We start from the raw sequence: 11,911 nt of genomic DNA on the forward strand, positions 1-11,911 counted from the left end.
TGCTATCTCTCCAGCCCCTTATGTTTTCTTTTAAATGACCTATCTCTGATGAAACTTTTATTTTTTTTTTTATGGCCCCCAAGCCCTTTTTCATGGATGCGGTAATTTTTATCTTTATTTTTAAACACACTCATGCACACACACACTTCTTTTCTCTCCATAGTCTCAATTTCCTCCAGGTTTTTTGGTGGTAGTTTTTTTGTTTGTTTTAGCCTCTTATTTTCCATCTAGAAACTTTCCCTCAGATGTATAGGAAACGGCTTGTCTGCTTCTGTTTAAGAGCAGGAGACAGAAGCCAGGTGGGAGTTCTCAGCCTGTGGGTGGCTGGATCTGGAGGTGTTGTTGAGGGACCCCCCAAGTCAGTATCTTTGGGCTTTCTTCTTGGACTCAAATTCCCCAAGAATTTTCTTTCTGCCTCCTGCCTAAAAGGTCACAAAAATTCTAGTCTAGTCACAAAAATTCTGGGAACTGAGTGGATGAGGGAGACTGGTAGGAAGGGTGGTAGTTCACAAGCTGAGGGCATAGGTATGATCATTCTTCCATTTTCAATTTTAGGCTCACACTCCACTATGTGTCGGGTTCCCCACACCAAGGGGGAACACTAGTGTTCTGCCATGTTGAAAGATGGATGGGAAGTGGTGGAAGGGGGTCTAAGATGTAAATCTTTTCAAGTACAGTCTGCCCACATGTCCCATGTCCTTTATCCTTTTAGGATCCATGTGTACCTGGTGCTACCAGTTCCTGAAACTTTTGAGGTTTTTCTGTGTGTAATTGGATAGTTTTTACTCTTGCCATTGCTGGATTAGGACTATGCTTCAGATGGACTCCATTGTCTTGGGCGCTGAGTCAGCTACTACATCTGTTAAAGAAAACAGGACTGCAGACTCAGTGTCAAGATAAGACTTTATCATTTAGGAGAACCGTGTTCCAGGAAGGAAAGAGGGGAGTGGCTTCATCCAGAGGCTGGGGTCTACCACACCCTAGCTTTCCAGCAGCAGCTGACAGGTTCTTTGGACCACCCTTTTTCTTTTTCTCTAAGGAGCAGTCAGAATGCTAGCATTCTAGTGCTGATATGTGGGCAGCAAATGAAAGCCTTGCTAGAGGTTAAAATCAAACATTTGGGATAGCCCAAACCCAGGACTCAGGATGAACTAGCTCAGGAGCTAAAACTGAAACCTAAGGTTATTTCCTCTAACTGGGGTCTTCATATCCTCCCAGACCCCAGTGGTCTTGGGCATCGACCTGAATGAACTCTTACACAGTGTGGAGGGAGACTATACCAGGCATCCTCTGCCACCTTCCCACTTCCACATTGAGGGTAGGTAGCCAAGATCACCCCAGCACTCAACCTTTACCTCATATTCCAGCAGATTATTCAAATCATGCCTAGGTACTTTGGGAAATACAGTCTGCACATGGCCAGTGGGAACTGCCCTCAGTTCAGGTGATCGTAAGTAGAAAATAAGACACAACACTGCATGAGAGCCTTGAAGCAGTTGTGTGACTTCCTATCCCACTTTTAATTAATTAATGCATTAATTTTTATATTTTAAATTTTTTATTTTTATGTGTATGAGTGTTTTGCCTACATGTATGTAAGTGTACTCATGTGTGCAATTCTCTCAGAGGCCAAAAGAGAGTGTCAGATTCTTTGGAACCAAAGTTAGGGATGGTTGTCAGGTGCCATGTGGGTGGTGCGGACTGAACATGTGGGTGGTGCGGACTGAACGTCGGTCTTGTTTTGTTTTGTTTGTCTTTTTTGAGACAGGGTCTCCCTGCAGCCCCAGCCGACCTGGAACTCACTGGGTGGACCAGGCTGACCTCTAACTCTCAGAGATTTGCCTGCCTCTGCCTCCCGAGTACTGGGATTAAAGGCGTGTGCTACTATGCCCAGCTGAACCTGGGTCTTCTGCAAGAGTAGCCAATGCTCTTAACTGCCAAGCCATCTCTCCAGCCCTTATTTATTTATTTTTAGAGATTTTATTTTGTTTTAAAAATTATGTGTATATATCAGGTGCAGTAGTCCACACCTTTAATCCCAGCACTCAGGAGGCAGAGGCAGGTGGATCTCTGTGAGTTCAAAGCCAGCCTGGTCTACATAGCAAGTTCCAGGCCAGCTGGGACTGTAGGGAGACCCTGTCTCAAAAAGACCAAAAATAAGGGGCTGGAGAGATGGCTCAGCAGTTAAGAACACTGACTATCCTTGCAGAAGACCTGGGTTTGAATCCTAGCACCCACATGGCAGCTAACAATGTCTATAACTCCAGTTCCAGGGGATCCGACAGCCTCTTCTGTCCTTCAAGGGCATTGCATGACACAGATGCACTTACCTACATGCAGGCAATACACTATACATATACACATAAAATAAAATGAATAAATTTTTTTTTTTTGTCTTTTTTTGAGACAGGGTCTCCCTGTAGCCCCAGCTGTCCTGGTACTCACTATGTAGACTGATAGGTAGAGAATGGGCGGGAGCGAGCACCGCGGATGGAGGAAGGCACCGATGCACCGAGGCACAGATGGAATTCTCAGCGGGATACCTTTCCCTCAGGGAAGGGAGAGATGTAGGCGGAGGGAAAGATGTCAGGGAAGGGAAGGGGAGGGGAGGGGAGGGGAGGGAAGGGAAGGGAAGGGAAGGATGGCAGGGAAGGGAAAGATGCCAGGGAAAGACGTCCGCCCACGGGTTGTGAGCTGGGACTTTATATATGGGGGCTTTAGGGTGTGGAAGGGGGAATGTTTCGGGGAGAAATCAGGGAGGGGGAAGCAGGTAGGATTAGGATGTGGAAGTGTTTACTTTTTCCCTCTTAAGATGAGAGAAAAACAGCTTCTCTTATCTTTGGAGGTCAGAGGAAAGGCAGGCTGCTTCTCAGCAGAGTTTGTTCTTCTTGACCTCAAAGGTTAAGGTGTTTATCAGCTAAGTTCCCTTTTCCAGGCTCCAAAGTCTGTAGATCCCTGTTGGGGAGGGGGGGGGAGCTGCTATTTGGAACCCTAACATAGACCAGGCTGGCCTTGAACTCACAAAGATCCGCCTGCCTCTGCCACCCAAGTGCTGGGATTAAAGGCGTGCACCACCATGCCCGGCATAAATTTTTTTTTTAAAAGACAAAATAATAAAAATTATGTGCATATATCTGTGCATATGTGTGCACATGAGTGCAGGTGCCCATGAGACAAGAAGGCGTTGGATCCTCTGGGGCTGGAGTTGCAGGCAGTTGTGAGCTTTCCAACATGGATGCTGGGAACCAATCTCCTAACCACTGAGCCTTCTCTCTAGTCCCCCCCCCCCCCCCCCTTTTTAAACAGGTCTTAATGTAGTCCAGACTTGCCTGAGCTCACTATGTACCTTGAACTCTTGATCCTCTTTCTGTACTTCCCACATTCTGGGACTACAGGTGTGTACCAGCAAGCCCAGCTTTTGGAAAAGTTTTATAGGGAACAAAAGAATCACAGCAGAGGCTCAAGTGAATAACTTACTCTGACAGATGAGTCCAGAGAAAACAGTTTTAATCACTTTCAACCGAAGTCATGCACTAAGAACCCAAATAAGAGGTAGCGGGAAATGACAGAAGAGACTGGACAGGTGAGGAAAGTGGGTGACAGGAAGTAACAGCAGTGCAGAGCTAAAAAACGGATTTAAAGATGGAAGAGGCAGAATGAGCCGTCAGCTGGAAAAGTCACTTGGTCTGCAGATTCAAGGCAAGCTGGCATCCAGTCCTTTCTTTTAGTGTGTCAGCAATTCTCTTCTGGGAGCCCCACCTTCTTCCTGTGCTTGATCCTGGGCCCAGTCCCCAGCAAGATGTTTCCTTTTCCTGGCATCTTATTGAAACATTAACGTGGATTTGGGAACAGAAAGCAGCCTCCTGAAGCTAGACCTCGGTGTGTGTGTTTGTTTCTGCTGGTGGATATTTCCTGCCTTCTAGAAGCTTCCCTAAGGCTTTTATCTTACATCAATATGATACCTATAGAAGTCAAGGAAGCACCTTCCAGGTTCTTTATCAGATGGATTAGATCAGGGTGTGTCCACCTTGGTCCTGTTGCTATTTGGGGCCCTATTGTAGGCGTGTTGTAAGGTGTTGAGCAGCACCCATGGCCTCTCATTAGATGCCATAGCCAAGTGCCTGTAGCCAAGAGATTAAAATCATGTCTCAGAGGGCAGAGTGTGCCCTGTGGACAAATTTGCTCTCTGTTTCAAACTACTGGGCAGCCTTGTCTGCTCTGGGTTTCTGGGATTAGAGGAAACACTCCACTCTCTTCTCGTGTCTTCTCTTCAAAGTGTGCTTTCACTATAATGTTATTCCGTGAGGAAACTCCCATCCAAGAGTGTGACTGGGAACCATTAGATGACACGTCTACTAATCCAAGCTGCTGGCTGCGTGTTGGGTTCCTGCATCATTGCAGGGTCTGTGCTAAGAGGAACTCAGCTTTTGGCAGAGAAGTCCAAACAGTCCAGAGACCAGATGGGGTAACAGACAAGCCCTGCTGCTGGTGCAGGAGGGGCAGGGTCTTTGCTGCTGCTTTAGCAACTGTAAAATGCCCCAAATCATCCCACACCATAGGATCACTCTTCTTCCTCCTTTCGTTTCTTCTTTCTGGTGCTGGGGATCAAACCCTGGGCCTCATGCATACTCGGTAAGTGCTGTGCCACTGAACTGCTCTCCAACCCTTTTGAGAGTTTGAGACTTAGAGTAAGTTGCCCAGGTAGGTCTTGAGCTCGCAGGCCTCCTGCCTCAGCCTCCTGCCTCAGCTGGGATTATGGACATGTATCACACATCAGGCTCTTGGTCTATAATAACAAAATTGTATTGAGTACTATCAGCTATTGATGTTAAGAAGATGTAATTGTTTTGGTTTCCATTTTTTTTTGCTGATCTTTCCATTTGTGTGTATTTTTGTAACTTCACAGGTTTTTATCCTAAGAACATTGTGTCGTAGGCAACTTTAGGTGGAGATGGAAGTAGTTTTCATTTTAGTGATATTGTTATTATTTTAGTGCTGGTGTTTGAAACTAGGACCTCATACACGCTAAGCATACACTATATGTTGAGCTATATCTGCAGCCCTCCCCCCCCAAATAGCTGTCCTTTAGAATTGAGGGGTCTTCAGCCTCTAAGGACACGTAGAATTCCTATATCTTACCTCCATCGATCCCTAGTTTGAGAGTTCCTTTTCCAAAGTCCCGGGGAGTTGGCTTCGTGACCTTTTGGCAGTCAACCTCATAAAAAGGGAGAGTAAGGTGAACAGGGAGCGTCTCCCTTGAAGAGAAAGTGAAGTCGTTTCTGTAACTGCCCGGTGGCTCGTGGACTGAGGTCAGGGTTTTGTTTCTTGGATAGGAGATATTCACCATCATGTGCTCCCCTCAGATACTGGCAAGCGGCCCAAGTTTTAGATGTCCTAACCTTGAACGCCCGAGTCTTATGCAGTGTCTGGGTATGCTTACCAGAGCTATTTAATCAAGCCATTGTGAACCCAGTTTCACACATTTTAAAGCTTGTGACAGCTCTAGACCATGGGACTCCATTCTTTCCTCCCATTCCCTTCTACCCCAAACGCAAACTCAAATAGTCCAGGCCTTGACCACTCAACAGATACAGGGAGGAGAACCCTTTTCTTGCCTGTGACTGATGATTTGTGGTCTTTAGTGTGGTCTCACCCTGCAAAGTATAATTTAGATACAAATATTAAATTATAATTTTAGACAACTGATATTTTACAGGGTAAGTTGGAGTGCCTGTCACCTGGAGGCTCTAGGAAACAGTTCTATATTAAGAAAAACTGCTTTATTTACTTAACTATTGATTTTGAGACATAGTCTCATTTAGCCCAGGCTGATCTTGAACTCACTATGTAGCTAAGGATGATCTTGATTTTTTTTTTTTTTTGAGACAGTGTCTCCCTCTAGCTCCACCGGGCCTAGAACTCACTATGTAGACCAGGCTGACTTCAGACTTACAGAGATCCACCTTCCTCTGCCTCCTGGATCTTGAATTCTTGATCCTCTTGCTTCCACCTCCCGAGTGCTGATTATAGGTAGTGCTACTGTGCCTGGCATTTGTTTGTTTGTTTGTTTATTTATTTATTTATTTATTTATTTATTATTGTCTTTTTGAGACAGGGTCTCCCTGTAGCCCCAGCTGGCCTGGAACTCACTATGTAGACCAAGCTGGCCTTGGACTCACAGAGATCTGCCTGCCTCTGCCTCCGGAGTGCTGGTTTAAAGGTGTGCGCCACCACACCAGGCTTTGTTTCTATTTATTTTTTTAGTTAAATTTTTTTTTTCAGGCAGGTTCTCCCTATTCTGCTCTGACTGGCCTGGAACCCACTATGTAGACCAGGCTAGCTTCAAACTTACAGAGATCTGTCTACTTCTGCTTACTGAATGTTGGGATTAAAGATGTGTGCCACTACTCCTGGCTACATTTATTTTTTGAGGTTAAAGTTTTCATCTAAAATTCTCTGACTTTTCCCAGCCAGCCTCACTGAGATGAAATTAATTTTGCATACCGTTCACCTATGCAATTTAGGTGAATGATATATCTACCAGTCAATCTTTAGAACATTTTCATCACCCACAAAAGAAACTCTACATTCCTTAGATGTCACCCCTGAACCCCATTCACTAGTTGCCCAGGCAACTGCCAATCTACTTTCTGTTCCTATGGATTTGCCTATTTGGGACATTTTGTATAAATGAAATGATATAATATGTGATCCTGGCTGGCTTCTTTGGTGTTGCATGTTTTTGTTTATTTGTTTGTTTGTGTGGTTGATTGGGTTGTGAGACAAGATTTCATATTGTAGTCCAGTTGGTCTGGAACAGCTGTAAGCCCAGCTTTAGTTTAGCATGTCTTGAAGATTCATGTTATAACATATACTAGTATTCTGTTCCTTTTATGACTGAATAATATTCCATTTTATGAGCATACTACATTTATTTCTCCTCTTATTGGCTGATGGACATATGGGTTGTGTCTGTTTTAGCTTTCTTTTGAGTTATACTTATATCTATATCATATGACTCTTACATTTAGCTGTTTGAAGAACTAGCAGGCTATTTTCCATAGTAGCTAATGTAATCCTAATACTCAGAGGCTGAGGCAGAAGGATCTGGAGTTCCAGGTCAGTTTGGGATACATAGCAAGACTCTGTATCAACAAACAGACAACAATAACAAAGACAGAATACAATAGCTATCCCATTGTACAGCTCCCCAGTCATGCACAAGAGTTCTAACGACTTTTTTAGAAAATACAGTGTAATGCCCCCTTCAGACCCTGACAGTAAGTTCTTTGGGGTAAACAGATTTTTATATATTCTTTTGTATTTCCTGTGTACATTGTGTCATGCAATTGCCAGATACTGCTCCAGGCCTTGGCATCCTTCGGTATAAAACAAGAGTGATTATGATGCTTAATGATGACTCTGAGCCTCACAGGGGAGGTTTATGAAAAACAGATAAGGAAATATCTCCCACTGAGGAGCCTTCAGTGAATGTTAGGTACTATTATTGTGAGCAAATATTTTTTCTTACCAGGATTGGATGATTGAGTTTTTTGTTTTTGTTTTTTTTTTTCTTTAACAGGAGCTTTGAAAAGTATTTAGTCTAAGATTATGGTACAATTTTTAAAAAATCAGTTACATTTCTATATTCTTTTTTTGTTTTTAATATTTTATTATTTTTGTTTTATGTGTATGCATGTATTGCCTGCATGTAGGTAAGTGCACCTGTGTCTTGCAATGTCTGTGGAGGGCAGAAGAAGCTGTCTGGTCCCCTGGAACTGGAGTTACTGACGGTTGTTAGCTGCCATGTGGGTGCTGGGATTCGAACCCAGGTCTTCTTTCTGCAAGAACAACCAGTGTTCTTAACGGCTGAGCCATCTCTCCAGCCCCTATGATACAATTTTAAAAATAACATGTAGGGGTTGGTGGTAGAGCATGTATTTATCCTGTGCAAGACCCTGGGTTCTATCCCCAGAACTTAAAAAAAAAACAAACAAACAAAAAAAACCCACCTACAAATAAGTAAATAGAGAAATTCTGCCAGGCGTGGTGGCACATACTTTTAATCCCAGCACTCAGGAAGCAGAGGCAGGCAGACCTCTGTGAGTTCGAGGCCAGCCTGGTCTACATAGTGAGTTCCAGGCCAGCTGGGGCTACAGGGAGACCCTGTCTCAAAAACACCAAAAAAAAGAAAAGAATTAATTTTTTTTCTTGATTTTTGTGTCTTTGTTTTGTCTTTTTAAAATATTTAAATTTTATGTGTGTGAGTATATTGCCTGCATGTCTGTACCCGTGTTGTGCTATGCTTTCCTCTGATCCCTCTGGTTTACAGACTTGTGCTGGTAAAATAGCCTTGTTTGCCTGTCATATCCCTGGAGAATGAAGACATCTCTCCCCAGCAGTCCCAGTGAGAAGGACTCTGTTAAAGCGGTGGACTTTGAACTGGGTCTTCTGAGTGTCAGAGGCAGTGTGTGGTGGTGGAGAGCCCTGGATTGAATCATCCTCCTTGGCTGTGAGGTACACCGCAGACCTCTGCTCATCTCCCTGCAACTCCACTCATCTACACCGGAGGGTTCATCCCTTTTGCAGGCATTTGCCAAATGTTCATTTCACACCAGATGACAGAGATGGGGTGGGAATGAGGGTACAGGAGGGAGGGGAGCCATCATGTTTGAAGGTGCCTAGGGCCTGTGGGAGTCCTCAGTGATTCCTACTGCTTTAAAGACCAGGGTAGATGCCAGGGCTGGCTCTCATTATATCCTGAGCTATTGTCTTCCTCCCTGGAGCTTGCTGGTTCTCGCCCGTTGTGTCCTCTCTCTGTCCCTTGACTCCCATCCTTGATTATGGAACTTTATAACTGTTCTTCCCATGCCTGGAGAATGCTCCCCCCAGATCCCCAACCCTCATCATACATCACACCCTAGCTCATTAAAGTTGTGTGTGTGTGTGTTCTAGTTTGTTTCTTCATTGCTGTGACAAAACACTCTGACCACTACCAACTTGGGGAGGAAAGGGTTTATTTATCTCCCAAGTTACAGTTCATCAGGGAGCCCAAGGTAGGAACTCAGGGCAGGAACCTGGAAGCAGGAGCTGGAGCACAGGCCATGGAGGAATGCTGCTTACTGGCTTGCTCCCCTGGCTCAGCCTGCTTTCTTATGCAACACAGGCCCACCTGCCCAGGGGTGGCACCACCCATAGTGGGCTGGGCCCTCCCACATCACTCATCAAGAAGATGCCCCACAGACATGGCCACAGGCCAGTCCAATAGAGGCAATTCCCCAATTGAGGCTCCCTCAATCCAGGTGTGTCAAGTTGACACTAAAGCTATCCAGCACAGTGTGTGTGTGCAGGTGCATGTGTGTGAATGTTTGTAGAGATCAGAGGACAGTTTTGGCTGCTGTTCCTCAGGCGCTGTCCACCTTGCTTTTTTGAGACAGGTATCTGACTGGGATTTGGGGCTCCCTTAGCTGGTTGGCCAGCCATCAAGCCCCAGGGATCCCCATGTCTGCCTCTCTAGCACTAGAATTGCAAGTGCATGCCCCATGCCTGGCTTTTTATGTGGGTGCTGGGGATCCAACTTGGATCTTCAGGCTTGCGCAGCCTGAGGTGGATGGAGGAAAAGACAGTTTAGTTGAGTGCTGGACCAGCTCCCGAGGTCTTGTCTCTCCTCCCATAGAGGATCAGCAGAGAGAGAGTGATGCAGGGTTACATATGAGAAGGTTGCCCAGGCCACTTGATTCTTAATGCTAAAATGGGCTCTAATCCTTGTTCCCTTTAAGGTATTGGATTAAAAAATGTAGGGCAGGGCTAGAGTTGGCGGTTGATAATACCCAGGACAAATACATGCTCTGAGAATCCTGAAAAGGAAAATAGCTTGTAAGGGCGGCTGCAGTTGCATCAGTTATTTTTGTCTTTGAACCCTTGTATTTGCTTTGAATTTTCTCATTATATCTCTGCTTTCCCAATCAAAATGTCTCAAACAATAATTTTCAGTGCATTTAAATTATTATTATTTATATATATTTAAATTTTATTTATTTTTATTTTATGTGTATGCGTGTATTGCCTGCATGTAGGTAAGTGCACCCGCATCATGCAACGCCCGCAGAGGTCAGAAGAGGCTGTCAGATCCCCTGGGACTGGAGTTATGGACAGTTGTTAGCTGCCATGTGGGTGCTGGGATTTGAACCTGGGTCTTCTGCAGGAACAACCAGTGTTCTTAACTGCTGAGCCATCTCTCCAACCCCAATACTTAAATTATTTTTATAGCAAAAATATACATTCAGCCTTGGTCATACAATAAATTCAGATAAAGACAGAGCGAGGTGGACTGTAGGTCAGTGGCAGAGCCCTTGCCTAGCATGTGCTGGGTCCTAGGTTCCATCCCCAACAGCAGCACCACAACAGAGCAGCTGCAGAGAAGCCTGCCTTCCTGCACTAAAGATGTTGTTTGTCAATATGTTTATTTGGAGAGTCCTACAGTCCTGCTGAGACTGTTACACTTTTGGAAAAGAATTTACCAGATTCTAACAGAAACCTAGAACACCTCCACTTACCCACCTGTTCCACAACCAAAAGCTCCCCCAGCAGAATAATCTACAAAGAAAACCCCTCAGCACTGATGCTGACTGACATGTTGTTCTCGGGCATATTCTTCTATTTGGAAGCTCAGGACAACTTTGGAAGGCACACATTGGCAAATACAGTTTAATCATTTTGTCCCACAAAAGTCACATTTTGGTGTAATTTTTCCAATTTTCCTGTGATATGTGCTTTTAAAAATAGTTGCAGGGCCGAAGAGATGGCTCAGCATGCCTGATGACCTGTTCCATGACCAGAACCCACGTAAGGATAGGAGAGAGCCAACTCCACAAAGATGTCCTCCAGCCTCCACATGTGCACCCCCATCACACACACACACACACACACACACACACACACACACACACGATTTTCATCCATGGCTGTATATTTTGGACATTTTCTTCTGTTGTACTCAGCTGTGAAAATGCTAACCCTGGTGGAAAACAACTGTCCCTTCTGGTACCTGGACACCTGAACATTGTTGGAAAAAAAATCTCAGCTAGTGTAGTCATTCATGCCTCTGGTTCCAGCTCAGGAGGTTGAAGTACGAAGATTGAAAATTTGAGGCTAGCCTGGAATACACAGTGAGACTGCCTCAAAAAAGAAACATACTCTCAGGCTTCCTGGCTTCAATTAAAATCCCAGATACAAACCTCAAATAAGCAGTTATAACAGTCCAGAAATGCTCAGGTGTAGTTAGTAAGTTTGCTTGCTCAGTCTCCTTTTCTCAACCCTTCCCTTTATACCACCCCTTGTGGCTGGTGAGCTGATTGCTTTGCCTCCAGCCTCCTCACACTGTCACAGTACCCTGTGTCTCTCAGCCCACTCATACCCAGGTCAGGCGCTCTGTGTCTCAGCTCCATCCTCCTCTTTCTCCTCCAGGAGAAACTTTAGTCTTTCAGATATCCATCCTGTCTCCGCAGTCTTTTGGGGTTTTGCCAACACCTTTTAAAAATATTCTAGGCGGCTGGAGAGATGGCTCAGCGGTTAAGAGCACTGACTGTTCTTGCAGAAGACCTGGGTTTGAATCCCAGCACCCACATGGCAGCTAACAGCTGTCTGTAACTCCAGTTCCAGGGGATTCAACAGCTTCTTCTGTCCTCCGCAGGCACTGCACGACACCGGTGCACTTACCTCCATGCAGGCAATGCACACATACACATAAAAATAATAATAAAATTTAAAAATAAAAATATTCTAGCCAGGTGTGGCGACGCATGCCTTTAATCCCAGCACTTGGGAGGCAGAGGCAGGCAGATCTTTGTGAGTTCAAGGCCAGCCTGGTCTACATAGTGAGTTCCAGGACAGGAACTGGGGCTGGGGCTAC

General features: G+C 45.0%; 1 protein-coding gene across 3 annotated transcripts in view; it reads left to right on the plus strand.

The window, feature by feature from the left end:
- Positions 1-11,911, plus strand: part of Stxbp1 (syntaxin binding protein 1) — a 66,262-nt gene that overhangs the window by 13,249 nt on the left and 41,102 nt on the right. The gene's annotated exons all lie outside the window — the stretch shown is intronic.

This window comes from Nannospalax galili, unplaced genomic scaffold, assembly GCF_000622305.1.
Source record: "Nannospalax galili isolate Female #2095 unplaced genomic scaffold, S.galili_v1.0 scaffold290, whole genome shotgun sequence".
Classification (NCBI taxonomy): domain Eukaryota; kingdom Metazoa; phylum Chordata; class Mammalia; order Rodentia; family Spalacidae; genus Nannospalax; species Nannospalax galili.